Raw genomic sequence first — 15,466 nt, 5'->3', positions numbered from 1 at the left:
CGGCTCAGTTCATCACCCACATTAGCCTACACACAGACTTTGTACACGGACATCGCACTCCTCCCATCTAATAACATCTCCTTTTGCTTTCTGTCTTTCCATGTTTCTATGCTTTCCTTTTTTTTTTTTCTAGTTCCCTTCAAACTCTTGCTTTTAACCATTTTTATGTGACCTTCCTTTAAAACTCAGTCTTAAGCCTACCTTTCTTTTTTATTGATTATCTTGCATTATGTGACACAGTTTTATAGGCGCTGGGATTCCCCCCTCCCCTCTCCAAAACCTTCCTCCCCCCATGGTGGATTCCTCCACCTTGTTGCGTTACCACAGTTCAAATTCAGTTGAGATTCTTTCATTGCAAGCATAGAGTCCAGCATCTTATTGTCCAGATAAGTTCAACGGTTTCTTGGGGAGACCATCTCTGATCTGAAGGTAGAGCCAACAGAGTATCATCCCAATCAATTAAAAGCCCCGACATTACATCAGTAACAATTTATAACGTAATGGAATTAGTTGACATGGTATTGAGTAACCAACATGCTAAAAGAGAGAAAAAAAAAGAGTGCAAGTTCTGAACTGCATCTTATGACTTCTACATTGACATTTCAATTATTAGTTTATATACAATCAGGTTCTATACACCTTAAAATGGCTATAGATTACTATTCAGCTGTCTCATGTCTATTTTAATCTTAGTATTTAGCAGTTTATAGCGTTGAAGCATGATTTTGCAAGAACCTGGCTGCTTTTCGGGTAGTCTAACTCTATAGCTCTAACAAGACATATATCAACAGTTTAGGTGAACAGTTTTAGGAGGGGTGTGCAGAGAAATCTTCAATACCCTAGTGAGGAGTAACTAATCTTTGTGTCCCACCCAGTGAGTTTTAAGTGCATCCCCACTGCCCGTTTCCTGTCTGTTTCTAAGCTTTTCTTGCTGTTCTCTATCTATTCTAGTTTTTGTTTGTTTGTTTGCTCAAACTAACAAAAGCCTACCTTTTTAAAAAAGATTTATTTATTTTTATTACAAAGTTAGATATACAGAGAGGAGGAGAAACAGAGAGGAAGATCTTCCGTTTGATGATTCACACCCCAAGTGAGCACAATGGCCGATGTTATGCCTTTCCAAAGCCAGGAGCCAGGAACCTCCTCCAGGTCTTCCACACAGGTGCAGGATCCCAAAGCATTGGGCCGTCCTCAACTGCTTTCCCAGGCCATAAGCAGGGAGTTGAATGGGAAGTAGAGCTGCCAGGATTAGCTGCCGGGAAGTAGAGCTGCCATATGGGATTCCAGGAGCGTTCAAGGTGAGGACTTTAGTGGCTAGGTCGTGCCACTGGGCCCAAGCCTACCTTTTTTTAAAAAGCGCTTTTTTGTTTTTTAAAAACTAATTTGAAATGGAGAGTTTAAAGAGAGAAGGAGAGAGAGAAAACGGAGATAGAAAATTTTCATCCATTGGTTCATTCCCCAACTGCCTGCAGCATCCAGGGCTGGGCCAGACCAGAGTCAAGAGCCAGGAACATCATCCTGGCCTCCTATTGAGTGACACATGTCAAGTACTTGGACCATCTTCTGTTTCTTTCTCAGACGCATTAGCAAGCAGCTGGATCAGAAGCATAGCAGATGGGACTCAAACTGGGACTTTCATGTGGGATGCTGATGTCATAAGCAACAGCCTAACCTACTGTGCCACAGTCCTGGACCTCTGAGCCTTTTTTATCTCTGCATATTCTCTCCCAGAGAATCGCTTGTCACTATAGTTATTAAATCCTACTTCTTAGTTGTTCTCATATCTCCAAGCATAATCTATAGGCAATGGTTTAAAATCACAACGCCAGTCCAGACTACTGTTGTGAGTTACAGACGCAGAGGTATAAATGTTTATAATACCCCCTTCTGTCTGGCACACTTGAATGTGTCATAAGAACCCCAAATATAGCATGTCCCTTCCAAATAAACTTACTACTTACAGTTTGTCAAAACCTGCTCCTCTATAGTTCTCCTGTATGGGAAATGGAATCAACATTATCCCTGATGCTCTAGCTTCAAAGTCTGAGAGCCAATCCTCTCTCGATCAGCATCTCCCTTCTTCCCCTTCTCTTGTATTAACAAAACAAAGAAAATCTATATTTATTTGAGGAACAGAATTACAGAGAGGGAGAGACAAAGGCAGAGAAGTCTTCCACTCACTTGTTCACTGCCCACATGGCTGCAATGGTCAGGGTTGGCCAGGTACAAGCCAGGAAATTCTTACAGGTCTCACATTTGGATTCAGGGCCCCAAACACTTGGGCCACCGTCTACTGCTTTCCCAGGTGCAATGGCAGAGAACTGGCTGAGAAGCAGAGCAGCCAAGACTTGAATCGGCACTTAAATGAGATGCCTGTGTCACGGGGCAGCATAACTTGAAATACCATAATGCCAGTCCCAATCTTGCTTTCTAAATCCCTAAATTTTTGTACTGTAAGTCACCACCATCTGTCACCTTGACTACCAAAATCACTTTCTAATTACTTCCTCTAACCCACTTTTCCTTATCTCACCTCTCTTCTTCTTATGTGGAAATGAGAATAATCATTTAAAATGTAAACCCGATCAAATCATCCCTCTATCAAAATACTTTCATGGTGTCTAAGCATTTACTCTTTAATCCCAGATCCTCCTTTCTATTTTCTGAGCAGAGTAAGCTCTCTCTTGCATGATGATATCATGTATACCTCTGCTGGAACTGCTGTTTCTTCCACACTGTGCTAATTCCTACTCACCTTTCAAGCATGAGCTTAATTGCCTCTTTCTTAAGGAAACCTCTTTGATGAGATCAGAAATAGTGGTAGGTTCTCTATTTACTTTTATACCACTCTATGGTTTCCAATTATAGATCTTGTCACTATAGCCATTAAATCCTACTTCTGTAATTAGAAAGAGGCTAATTAAATAATATAAGCTGCATGAGGGCAGAGACCAGGTAACTAATATATTCTCATTTGCTAGCGGATGGAAAGATGAAGTGGTTAACAAGATTATCTGAACAGTTTAACATAGTTCCAAGTTCAAGATGCATATTGACTCCCTGTTCTTGTATGTTCTTCCTAATCTGACATTACTGTTTCAGTTATGATAAGTATTTAATTAGGATAATTATAATATATTTGTATTTCCAAAAATATTTAATTATGAGAAGAAATAAATTACACAAATTCAAAAGGAGTTGCTGGGCCTGCTTAAAGAAATTCGGGATAGAATGTCACTGATCTTAAAGACCTGTATATCCACCTGTAGGGTGGATATTTGGCTGATAGTTAAGATGATGCTTGGCATGCCCCATTGTAGTGCCCGGGTTCTATTTCCTCTCCAGTTTCTTATTAATGCAAATACTGGGAGGCAGCAAATGATAGTTCAGGTAATTCAGTCCTTGCCACCCATGTGGGACACCCACATTGAGTTCTGAGCTCCCTGCTTTGGTGTGGCCGGTCCTTAGGCATTCAGAGAATAATTGGTAAACGGAAGAGTGCCTCTCTCTGGCTTTTAAATAAATGAAAATAATAAATTAAACTTGAAATAAGACTACTGGAGAATTAGTTGTCGTGTAATAAAAAAAAAAAAATAGCAAAACTTGCCCACCAAGATTCAAATATATTAGAGCAACACCTCCCGTTTTTGAGACATTTTGAAAATTGAATAAATAATAAATCCCATATAAATAGCTGTGGAATTAAGTCAGAAAAGAAGCTGATGAATGACATTCCAGAAACATCTCTAGTAATGCTCTAATGCAAGGACATAACAGCCAGTCTGAGTCCCTGAGGTTTATTACTGATACATTCAGGAGTGGAATGAACATATAATGAGAAATGAGAGGGGACACATCTACAGAAAAGAAAAAGAATGAGGAGATGCATTCTGAAAAAGACCAGATTCTCAATAGTTCTAATCCAGTGAGTGGATCTTGATGGCAGACATACATAACAGGAAGAAGGACTTAGAGGTTTCTCAACCCCAGCTCTCTTGACTTTCTGTCCTGGATAATGCTTTGCTGCAGGCGGCAATCTTGTGGGTTTGGGAATATTTAATAGCATCTCTTATCTTTATTCCATGGATGCAACAGTAAACTCAGTCATGCATTCTTGAAATGGTGACACGTAAGAATGTCTCCAGACATTGCCAAATAGGCTGTGAAAATTGCTCTTGGTTCAGTCACTGAATTACAGAAAGTCAACAAGATTCTTTGGTTTTTAAAAGTGCAAAAGGAGACAGGTTTTGTATCATGCACTGATGTACTGATTCTGGTATTCACACGGCACAGAATTAGGAACCATGTTCAAAAAAGTGAGTGAGGCAGTTTCTGTTAGGACTTGAAACTACGATGAGATAGAAATTTCATTGTTGTAGAACACATTATGAATTTATAATTGTATTAGGTGTTGGTTTTTAGTGCCTAGTGAACATTAACTAATAAAAAGTCCAAACTTTGCTTAAAATCCATGGTATGCCTGGGCTATGGTGGAAATATCTACAGTGTATTAGCATCCAATTCAACTTCCTAGCATGGTTTCCTGACCTGTCCCGATAGGAGAGTTAAAGCTACTTTTCCCAGAAACCCTAGTTACCAAGAAAACCCTAGCTAAGAACTGATTGGCTCTGTCATTTAATTGTGCTTGCATAAGACTGAATGTCACATGATAAAGAACTCATCTCCTGCTGCTTTCTTCTCAAAGGCAAACTCCTGGAGATGGGGTTGTCACCAGTAGTGTTCCAGTATGTGGCTCTGCAGTGGGGTTTTCAGATCCTTAAATTATGGCTAGTGTTCTGTGCTCTTGAATCCAAGGATATTACACAGTAGATTCCCCATCTTCTGATTTTAAGAGAAGGAGTAACACCCCTCTGTTGGAACTGATTCTAAGATTCAACCTTAAATTTCTAGTATTTTGATGATGGGCGAATTCCCTATACTGCAGCTCATCTTGCTTAAAATAGCAAAAATGAGTTCTGGTTTTTGCAAATGGAATTTGCAAGTCTATACAGCAAAGTGTAAGATTTCAGTAAATCTATCACACATAGTGTGATCACACTCCGCCAGTACAGAAACAGATCATAGTTCCTTTGATTGAGCACCAGATGAAGAAGTTGGCTTCATTTAGGGGCCATGCTGCATGAAAAAAAAAATATGTTTGCTTTTGTTTTTGTGTTGCTGACTCGATGGAAGTAAAAAACATAGGATTTCAACCTGAGTTCAATGCCAGAGATAAGCATGGGTTCAATAAGAAGGTAGTACAGTCGGGAAAGAGTTTCCAGCGAAGTGAAAGAAGTGCCGAGTATGTGCAGGGATAATTTAAGAGAAACTTCATTTGACATGGGGAAGAGGAAACAGCAGGCTTAGCTGAGCTTGTGCACTAGAACAAACCGCCGAGAACAAAGAATACATACAAATTGTTCATTATAGTTGGATTGCACAGTGAGAAGTTGGCAGTGTGGAGAGACTGGAGAACAGAGATAAGAGCAGGAAGAGGAAACAATGTAACATCCATGTTCCCTTCCTTCCTTCATTACAGAGACAGACAAGGAGGGTGATACAGAGATACAGACACACACACAGATTCCATCTAATGGTTTACTCGTTAAATGCTCACAACAGCATGGAGGTGGAGAGGCGGAGTTGCATGTCACAGTGACTGAAAAGACTCAATCCAAGCATCCCATGTGAACATCCCTGCTGCCTCCCACACCACACACAAGCGGGAAGATGAACTGGAAGTAGAGCTGGCCCTGATAGGCAATGCAGGCATCCTAGCCAGGAGCTTAACTACTTGGCTAAATGCCAGACCAGCTTCCATGTTTTCTAAAGTTTATGAACATACTGATTTTTAGAGACACTATTTATTTTATCAGATTTTAAGAAAAACATGGAAACACTACACTGAATTGAAGTACATGTTTTAAAACTAAAAAATATCATCCACTTACCAATTTAAACACTTTTTTTTCAAAACCATAATCAGAATATATATCTAAAGCTTCCTGACAAATATAAAGAGCAAATATCTTCCTAAATGACTTTCAGTTATTTGGAAGCTTGATTTGCCTTTCTACCAGTGCCTGTCATCTTTACTTTTGTTTTAACAAGATTTATTTATTTTTTATTGGAAAGTCAAATTTTACAGAGAGAAGGGGAGACACAGAGAAAGATCTTCCATCTGCTGGTTCACTCTCCAAGTGGCTGCAATGGCTGAAGCTGAGACAATCTGAAACCAGGATCTTGGAACTTCTTTCAGGTCTGCCCTTTGGGTGCAGGGTCCCAAGGCTTTGGGCCACCCTTTGGGCCACAAACAGGGAACTGGATGGAAATGAAACAGCCAGGACATGAACTAGTGCCCACATGGGATTCCTGTACATGCAAGGCAATGACTTTAGCCACCAGGCTACTGCACCAGGCCCCTGACTTTTTTTTTGTAAAATTGACAATAAATTTCAAGCCATACCAAATTATATTAGAATTTCTTCATCTGCATTTCATTTTTGGTTAAAATCAGTTTTGAGGGTGTGTGTGTGTGTGTTATATTCCCTTAGATCAAACAGTCTCTCTTATAAGTTAGCAGGAAACATTTGTACATTTATTGTGTCAATATTCAATAACTAAAGAATGGTGCAGTGCCTGGCATGGATGTGGGGAGAAAGGCACCCTCCTTCACTGTTGGTGGGAGTGTAGGTTAGTACAACCACTGTGGAAATCAGTATGGAGAGTGATTGGAGAATTGCAAATAAGCCTGCCATGTGACTCAGCTATCCCACTCTTAGGAATATACCCAATAGAAGTGAAATCTGCATATGAGAAAGGGATCTGTAATCCTATATTTACAGCAGCACAATCTATAATAGCAAAGACAGCGAAACAATCCAGATGTGGGTCCAAACAAGAGTGGTTAAAGAAACTGTGGTACATCTACTCCATGGAATATTATTCAGCTATTAAGAAGAATGAAATTATACTATTTACAACCAGGTTGGCCCAACTAGAGACCATTATGCTCAGAAATGAATCAATCACAAAAGAACGCATACCATATGTTCTCTCTTATATAAGGAAACCAACATGGAAAGTATAACTTCAACAATCCAATCCACACTGGGTTTTTTTGTTTGTTTGCCTTTTTTGCCTTTTTTTTTTTTTTTTGCTGTATCCCATGTGTTTCGATGTTTTTTATTTCAGCTTTGTTTATTCCAAATAGTTTCTTTTCTCTCATCAAATTCATCACTGGCTTATGCATTACAACGGTGGCATCATTTTCCCCAAGAGACTTCTGTGCATCCTTTTTGTCACCTATGTGTTGGTTACTCAGTGGCGCATTTTTTCATGGTGCTGTAATTTATTGTTGCTGTTGTTGTGGTGGTGGTTGTGGCTGTTGTAACTCATACCAGTTGTTGATCTTGCTTCATGACTTCTCAATTATGGAAATGTACAGTGATGGAGTACTGGGGTCTATCATATGCAGATGTGAGGGAATAATGGAACATGCATCCCTGCTTTCAAATGAAAGACAGATTCCCAGTGAAATTGTTGGACATGTGTAGACAATGGGATGCTGCACTGTCTGACATTGTACCAGCAATGTCAGGGTACACTTAAATAAGAGACTGATAGAATTGTGATTCCTTATGAAGGACTACACTATTGGGCCCGGCGCGGTGGCGCAAGTGGTTAAAAGGTCCTCGCCTTGCACGCCCGGGATCCCATATGGGCGCCGGTTCTAATCCCTGCAGCCCCGCTTCCCTTCCAGCTCCCTGCCTGTGGCCTGGGAAAGCAGTCGAGGACGGCCCAAAGCTTTGGGACCCTGCACCCGCGTGGGAGACCCGGAAGAGGCTCCTGGCTTCGGATCGGCATGGTATCGGCCCGTTGCGCTCACTTGGGGAGTGAATCATCGGACGGAAGATCTTCCTCTCTGTCTCTCCTCTCTGTATATCCGCCTTTCCAATAAAAAAATAATAAAAATAAATCTTTAAAAAAAAGGACTACACTATTGTAGTAAAATGGGAAAAATCTGTCAGGGGGCGGGAATTTGGGGGGAATCCCAGCCTACATGAAATTGTATCACATCATTCAAAATAAAAAATAAAAATATATTTAAAAAAGAATGGTGCAGTGTCAATGCAAATTAATCTCACAAACTTACATCTGCCTTGAAAAGTCTTGTATAGTCTGTTGCAAGAGATTCAACAAATTCAACACCTGTTAAGGCTACTGCCAAGCATGTGATGGACAATTTCTATATACAGCATTTGTTTTCATCTCAGTAATACATCATAAACTCACCTATTGTCACAGATTCTAAGCAGAAAACTAAGGGTCTGAATTTACTTATACCCAATTACTTGAAGTCAATACAAAAAATATTCAGTTACTAGTGACAGTCAACAGCATACCAGGAATGAATGTATGTTGCACTATGTGTCTCTACTTCTGAATAAAATGAAGACTCCCAATGAATCAGTTAAATATACCTTGACAGCAAAATACTAGATGGTTGACCTTTGTCTATACCTGCAATGCTATGAAATGCTTAAATAGCAGAAAGCCAAACTTATTACTATGCTACTGTGATCTATGGATGGGGCAGAAAGAGAGGGCAAAAGGGAGGGAGGAATGCCTAATGCTACAGAACTGTGTCATGAAAAATAATATTAGGGTCCAGCATGATAGCATAGCAGCTAAACTCCTCGCCTTGAATGTGCAGGGATCCCATAGTGCATTGGTTCTAATCCTGACAGCGCCACTTCCCATCCAGCTCCCTACTTGTAACCTGGGAAAGCAGTGGAGGACAACCCAAAGCCTCAGGACACTGTACCCACATGGGAGACCCAGAAGAAGCTCCTGGCTTCAGATTGGCTCAGCTCCAGCCATTGCGGAAACTTGGGGAGTGAATCATCAGATGGAAGATCTTCCTCTCTGTCTCTCCTCCTCTCTGTATATCTGCCTTTCCAATAAAAAATAAATAAATCTTTAAAACTAATAATAAATAAAAAATAAAATTAAAAGTGACAGATTTACTTATGAAAGCAACAGCTTTCTCCTCTTTCTAGAGACTGCTAAGTTATTTTGGCCATAAGCATTTCTTAGCCCCAGAAATGGTAGCATAAAAGGTTCAGGAAAAGCATCTTTGAAGAATTTGGGTTGAGGACAAAGTCCAGTGTGGTCCTCTTATAGTAAAAAGAAAAATCCTGCCCCTTTCTTTTGGACCAAGAGACATGCAATGCAAGCCGACTTAGCAAGAATATGGTTTTGGATGAGAGGTAAGCATGTAAAACGAGGAAAAGAAAATAGAAGGAAATCTTTTGCTACGATAAAAGGGGTTGTTTTATTTAACCACACACACATACACACACACACACACACACACACACACACACACACACACAAACCAGAAGACTGACTCCTCCACACCATATCCAAAAAATGCTCAAATGTAAAATATTTGTTCCTTTACTCTCTGAAACATGCCCAAACTTCTTTTTGATTTACCATCCTGCTAAGTATTAACACTTACTTTGCAATACTTGATTTTTCTGGTTTAAACTACCTACATTTTTTTAGATTTATTATTATTATTATTATTTTATTGGAAAGGCGGATATACAGAGAGGAAGATCTTCCGTCTGATGATTCACTCCCCAAGTGAGTGCAATGGGCCGATGCTATGCTGATCCGAAGCCAGGAGCCTCTTCCGGGTCTCCCACGCGGGTGCAGGGTCCCAAAGCTTTGGGCCATCCTCGACTGCTTTCCCAGGCTACAGGCAGGGAGCTGGAAGGGAAGCGGGGCTTCCGGGATTAGAACCGGTGCCCATATGGGATCCCGGGCGTCCAAGGCAAGGACTTTAACCACTGCGCCACCACGCCAGGCCCAACATTCACTTTTAAAACATTTAATTTAGCAGAATTTTGTTTCCTTACCCAGCTGATTTTAACATGCCCCTGGGATAATTCAGTTTTACAACTTTCAGGTTTCTATTCCTTCCACCTCTTACCCCTAAAGTGTCATCCAGAATATAGACTATGCAAAAGAGTGCAGCTCGTGCAATTAATCACTAAGCAGTCAGATCCTCTATCATCTGTCTGTCTCCATAGCAAATCTGCCCGTCTATCTGTGAACCTTTTTGATACTTAGGGATACATACTGACACTTAGGGATAAGTGGTTGTTGGTGTAACTCATGGGCTGGCCTACGTGGAGGGTGATGGCTGAATATCCATTGCTGCATAATTCAGTCCCTTCTCTAATGTAACAGTACACACACATGCACGAGTCTGGCTGCCATCCCCAGTGGGGACCAGCATTACTGTCCACTGGATAGCAAAAAAACCTCCTATCAGCTCTCCAGTCAACCTCTCTTGGAATTCTGGTCAACTTTTCCTGGGTATGAGAAAATATCAAGATTTTAGCCACAACTGAATCATTGAGAATGGCTTATAAATTACAACGTAGTCCTGCTGAGCTTCCAATCTATTTTGATGCAGTCACCACCAGCTTGGTCTGAGGCAGCTTGAGACACCACCCCCACCTTGCTGATTTCGACAAGCAAAGAAAAGCAAAAGCCCCTAGGTAAGTGGGGTGCCTCAGCTTTCCTAACTTACAGCAGCTCTCTAATCCAAGCCAACTCAAAGGGGGATCGCAATTCATCTCCTACCAGCCTCACTATCCTCTTCTCCTCCATTCCTTATTCTGGGAATGCATAATAGAGTTTCACTTGTTCTGAATCATATGCTTGTACTAGTAAGATCATTAGCTGCTACAAAAAATCCTATGGCACTTTTTGGTTAACACAACAAAAGTTTACATCTTGCTCCCATTGTTACGTTCAATGCCTTCCTATTTCATTATACCAGCAAATCATGTATTTCTGATCTTCTCTTGGTCTTAGAGAATGCTGCATGTAAGGTTGCTATGAAACAAGCCAGCATGGCACAAATCACTTGCACTTGTGCTCCATTGGCCAGAACTCAGTCACATGAGAATCCTCAGATGCCAGCAAGAGTAAGAACTAGAATTTGTGCATTTCAGAGGAAACACTCTCCATGGAAAAAAGCTTCAAGACATATGTCAGACCCAAACAACGATCTTTACACTACAGAAGAAGCATTAAATTCTAACCTCTCTGGTCAGCAATTTTAATATTCTAAAGAAATTGTTGATAATCCTTTCCCATTAGACCTGATCTTTTATTACTGTCTTGCTTAAAGATCTATTTGAACTTTAGAGGCTGCTGGTAACCTTTTTGCCCCAGTGTAATATGCATTCAAAAATCTCCTCTCAGAGCAATGCATATTTTCAAGTATACTAAACTGTAAAATATTAAAGCAGTAACAAGTTTTAAAATCATTCTCTCAGGTCAGCGCAATGGCTCAATCCTTACGTTGCAAGTGCCAGGATCCCATGTGGGCACTAGTTTGTGTCCTGGTTGGTCCACTCTCCATCCAGCTCCCTGCTTATAGCCTGGGAAAGCAGTAGAGGGTGGCCCAAAATCTGGGGACCCCACACCGATGTAGCAGACCCAGAAGTTCCTGGATGGACTCACCTCCAGCCACTGCCACCATTTGGGGAGTGTATCAGCAGATTTCTGTCACTCCCTCTCTGAAAACATGATATACCTTTCCAATAAAAATAAATCTTTAAAAAAATCTTTAATGTAAGATAGTAAAATCACACCCAAATGTTGCTTCAGAGAATTAAGGCCAAGTATCTGTTCTCAAATACAACAGGAAAATTTGAGGGTCAAATAGGTGCCAAAATGCTCAGCTCCTAGACCAACCCAGTGTTATTAAACATATCCTCCTTGTTCATTAGGCTTTGCCTCGGCAAAAATCACCCTAACATTTGACCTTGGAGTGGTGTTGATGGGATTTACTTCATCACAAGAACAGATAAGTTCATTTCCAGCATCACCCCAAAGTTGTATGGAATGAAAAACAAAGGGATGACAAAGAGACCTAAGGAGCATAAACATTTATAGATCACAAAGAAGGAGGAGCAAAGATTGAAATGAAATCTCAATGGAGTAAAGCAAAGAGAAAAAATAAGAATCAAATGTGCAGAATTATCACATAAAGAATCTGGTTTGAAAGAAACATTAGGGTTTTTTTTTAATATTTATTCATTTTTATTGGAAAGGCAGAGTTACAGAGTGCAGGAGATATAGAGAGAAAGATCTTCTATCCACTGGTTCATTCCCTAGGTGGCCACAATAGTCAGAGCTGTGTTGATCCAAAGCCAGGAGCTAGAAGCTTCTTCCAGATTTCCCACAGAGTCCCAAGGCTTTGGGTCATCCTCTACTGCCTTCCCAGGCCACAAGCAGGGAGCTGGATGGGAAGTGGAGCAACCAGTACATGAACTAGAGCCCATATGGGATCCCGGGGCATGCAAGGCAAAGATTTAGTCACTGAATTATCGTGTTGTTCCCAGAAACATTAGTTTTAAAACACCTTCACTTAACAGAGTGTGGGGACCATTAGCGCATTTCATACACGTTTTCCATTCCCCTTAACTCATTTAAGTTTGCAAGTGCCTACTCTTCTTCTGGGGATGCTGAAAACCATGCGAAAGGACTGACAGTCAGTGGAGTGGGACAGAGATTAATTTATAACAAAGCTTGCACATGGATAAAGAAATTACACTCCTCCCAGCGAGTCACCAAGCAAAGTGCTATCCTGCAATAAGACACACCATCACTGCTTCCCAATGGGAAAGACAACAGCTGAGTCCCTGGGAATGAGAACACTGACCCCACCCATAGAAGCCTTTGGGTCCTCGAAATTGCTCATTCTCTGAGACAGCCCCATCCCAGCCATTTTCTTCTCATCCCATATTCCTCAGCCTTTCTTCATCTTCAGTATAGACTTACAGAGATGCTTTTCCTCTGGGGCATCGTGAAAAGAAAGTGCTGTCACTTCTAATATGTCATCAAAAAATGTAGGGAATTTTTGTTTTGATTTTATTGTAAAAAAGAGGGATGCTTTGGTTTTTCTTTCCCACCATGCCTGTCCCCTCAACCACTGAGCTCAGCTAACCTAACTTCTTGAATTGGGGGTGGGGAGGAAATGCCAAAAAAGAAAAATCAGGGAAGTACTCTATCATTGGGAAACATTGTTTACTATATGAAATACTAGTCTGATAATTTAAGAGCTAGATGGTATGAAAATACAACTGTTAGACATGGTGTACAAAAACATTGTTTGACAAGATCAAGCAACAGTGGCCAACAGACAAAAGTAGAAAATGGAATTTTCTTCACCTTCTAAAGGGATACTCAATATAAAACGCTGAATTCTCACTGAATTCAACTAAATTCACTGCTTTTTCCAGGGCCAAATCTCTGCTTCATCCCAAAAACGGATTCATTGCTGTGGATTGCACACTAACTCTTTGGGGACCCTTGGAGTGACCAACTCATAAATAATGAATGTTTTATAAGTCAGAACTGACCATGTTATATCATTAGTTCAAACAAATATGATTGTTACCCTACACAACTTCTTTCCATGCTCAGTTTCAAATAGTACAACTGATCAAGTCACATGGCTGCAATCTGAAATACTGAATGTAGAATCTATGTCCAGCTTTCATCTCTTCTCTCACTGTACAACAAGGTATTAGATCCTTTCTAACAAGGAGATACTGAGTCCTCCTTTCACATCAGTGTTTCCAGAATCTAAAACTTATTTTAACCTTAACGTTTTGGACAATGTTATTTTTCCATGATATTATTTTATATTTCAAGACAACTCAGATATAATAACTTATATCACAAGGAAAATGTTTTAAAATACATAAATTGGAGGTCCAGTGTGGTAGCCCAGTGGCTAAAGTGCTTGCCTTGCATGCACTGGGATCCCATATGGACGGCTTCGTGTCCCAGCTGCTCTACTTCCCATCCAACTGCATGCTTGTGTCCTGGGAAAGCAGTTAAGGATGGCCCCTGGGACTCCGCAGTCACATGGGAGACCTGTAAGACATTCGTGTCTCCTGGCTTTGGACTGGTTCATCTCTGGCTGTTGTAACCATTTGAGGAGTGAACCAGCAGATGGAAGACCTTTTTCTCTGTTTCTCCTTCTCTCTTTAAAACTGACTTTCCAATACAAATCAATAAGATACTTTTAAAAATACATAAATTGGAAAAAATACAATACAATAGAATTTTCTTAATTATAGAAGCAACTGGATATAACAGTGTAATGGTCATGAACATTAACTGTGGAACCCAACTGACTGGGCTAAAATTGCTAGATTGTTAGCACTGTGGCACTAGGCACATCTGATTCTCCTCATTCTGTGTGCCTTGATTTCCTCATATGAAAATTCAGTAGAAATCACTGCCTCATTGGTAAAACGTTAAACTTTTTCAGATACCACCCGGCACATACAACACATTCAATACCTATCGACTATTTCATAGATTCATCAAAATTATTCGGCCAGTCATCTTTTTTATTTTCTTCAATTCCAAGGGTAATAATTGATAGTTAACAATGCAAATGATAAAAATGAATTTATAAAAGGAGGAGCTAGACTCTTGCTTCAGAGTAGCTTGGAAAGATATCACTGGATAATATGACCCCTACTTTGATAAACTACAAGAAGAATACAGATTCAACACGAAGAAAAAAAATAACCCAGCTTGCAGTAGTTAATTAATTTGACTCACACTGTAATTATTTCAAACAATATTATTATACAATTTACCCTCAAACTCTTCATTTTAGTGGCTGCGGGAAGATACAAATTACATATGATTTACTACTTTTATGTATTTTTATAACAAGACAGGAAATAAATTAATCCAACCAATTCAGTAACACATTCATTGACATAAAAATAGGAATTAGTGTTAGTCTAGCATCATCAAAAATGTTTTCAAGATTCATTTTGAAAATGTCAGCTTGGGGGAAAAAATGGGCTGAACCATCGAGTCCAAGGTTAGAGACTCCGATCACAGTTCTACTGTAATAGGGTTTTATTACAAATGGAAAAGGACACAGGGTTTTAACACAGAGGAATAGCCATTCTGACACATAGGCCCAAAAGGCTAAAGAGAAATATCCTTAATATTGACTTAACACAATGACCTCATTATGCCTTAGTAAGAGTAATCCTTAGCCATTAGCTGAAATATAGATTTTTGTACATGAGGGTATTGTCATCCTTGTGAAATAAATGCTTTTAGAAATATTTCAGAAACTTATTATAAAAGCTTTCTGAGGAAGCTGTAGGATAGTGGCAAGAATGTGGAGGTAGGCAGAGTGCTATTTTTAAAACTAAAATGACATTCTGATGCAGAGTATAAAATAACTTGAATTAAACTTTGGATTTCCAGAAGGCTTTCTTGTTGAAATATGAAAAACTTCTTTCCTGAGGAATTCTGTATTTAAATAACAAAAATCAAGGTAGGTCTTGGGTGAGGTCAAGGTAATGTGATAAAAAGTGCTAGTTGTATATTG

The sequence above is a fragment of the Ochotona curzoniae genome, unplaced genomic scaffold (genome assembly GCF_017591425.1).
Source record: "Ochotona curzoniae isolate NIBS_2020 unplaced genomic scaffold, NIBS_Ocur_1.0 contig_3498, whole genome shotgun sequence".
In the NCBI taxonomy this organism is placed as follows: Eukaryota; Metazoa; Chordata; class Mammalia; order Lagomorpha; family Ochotonidae; genus Ochotona; species Ochotona curzoniae.
This window is presented reverse-complemented; position numbering follows the sequence as displayed.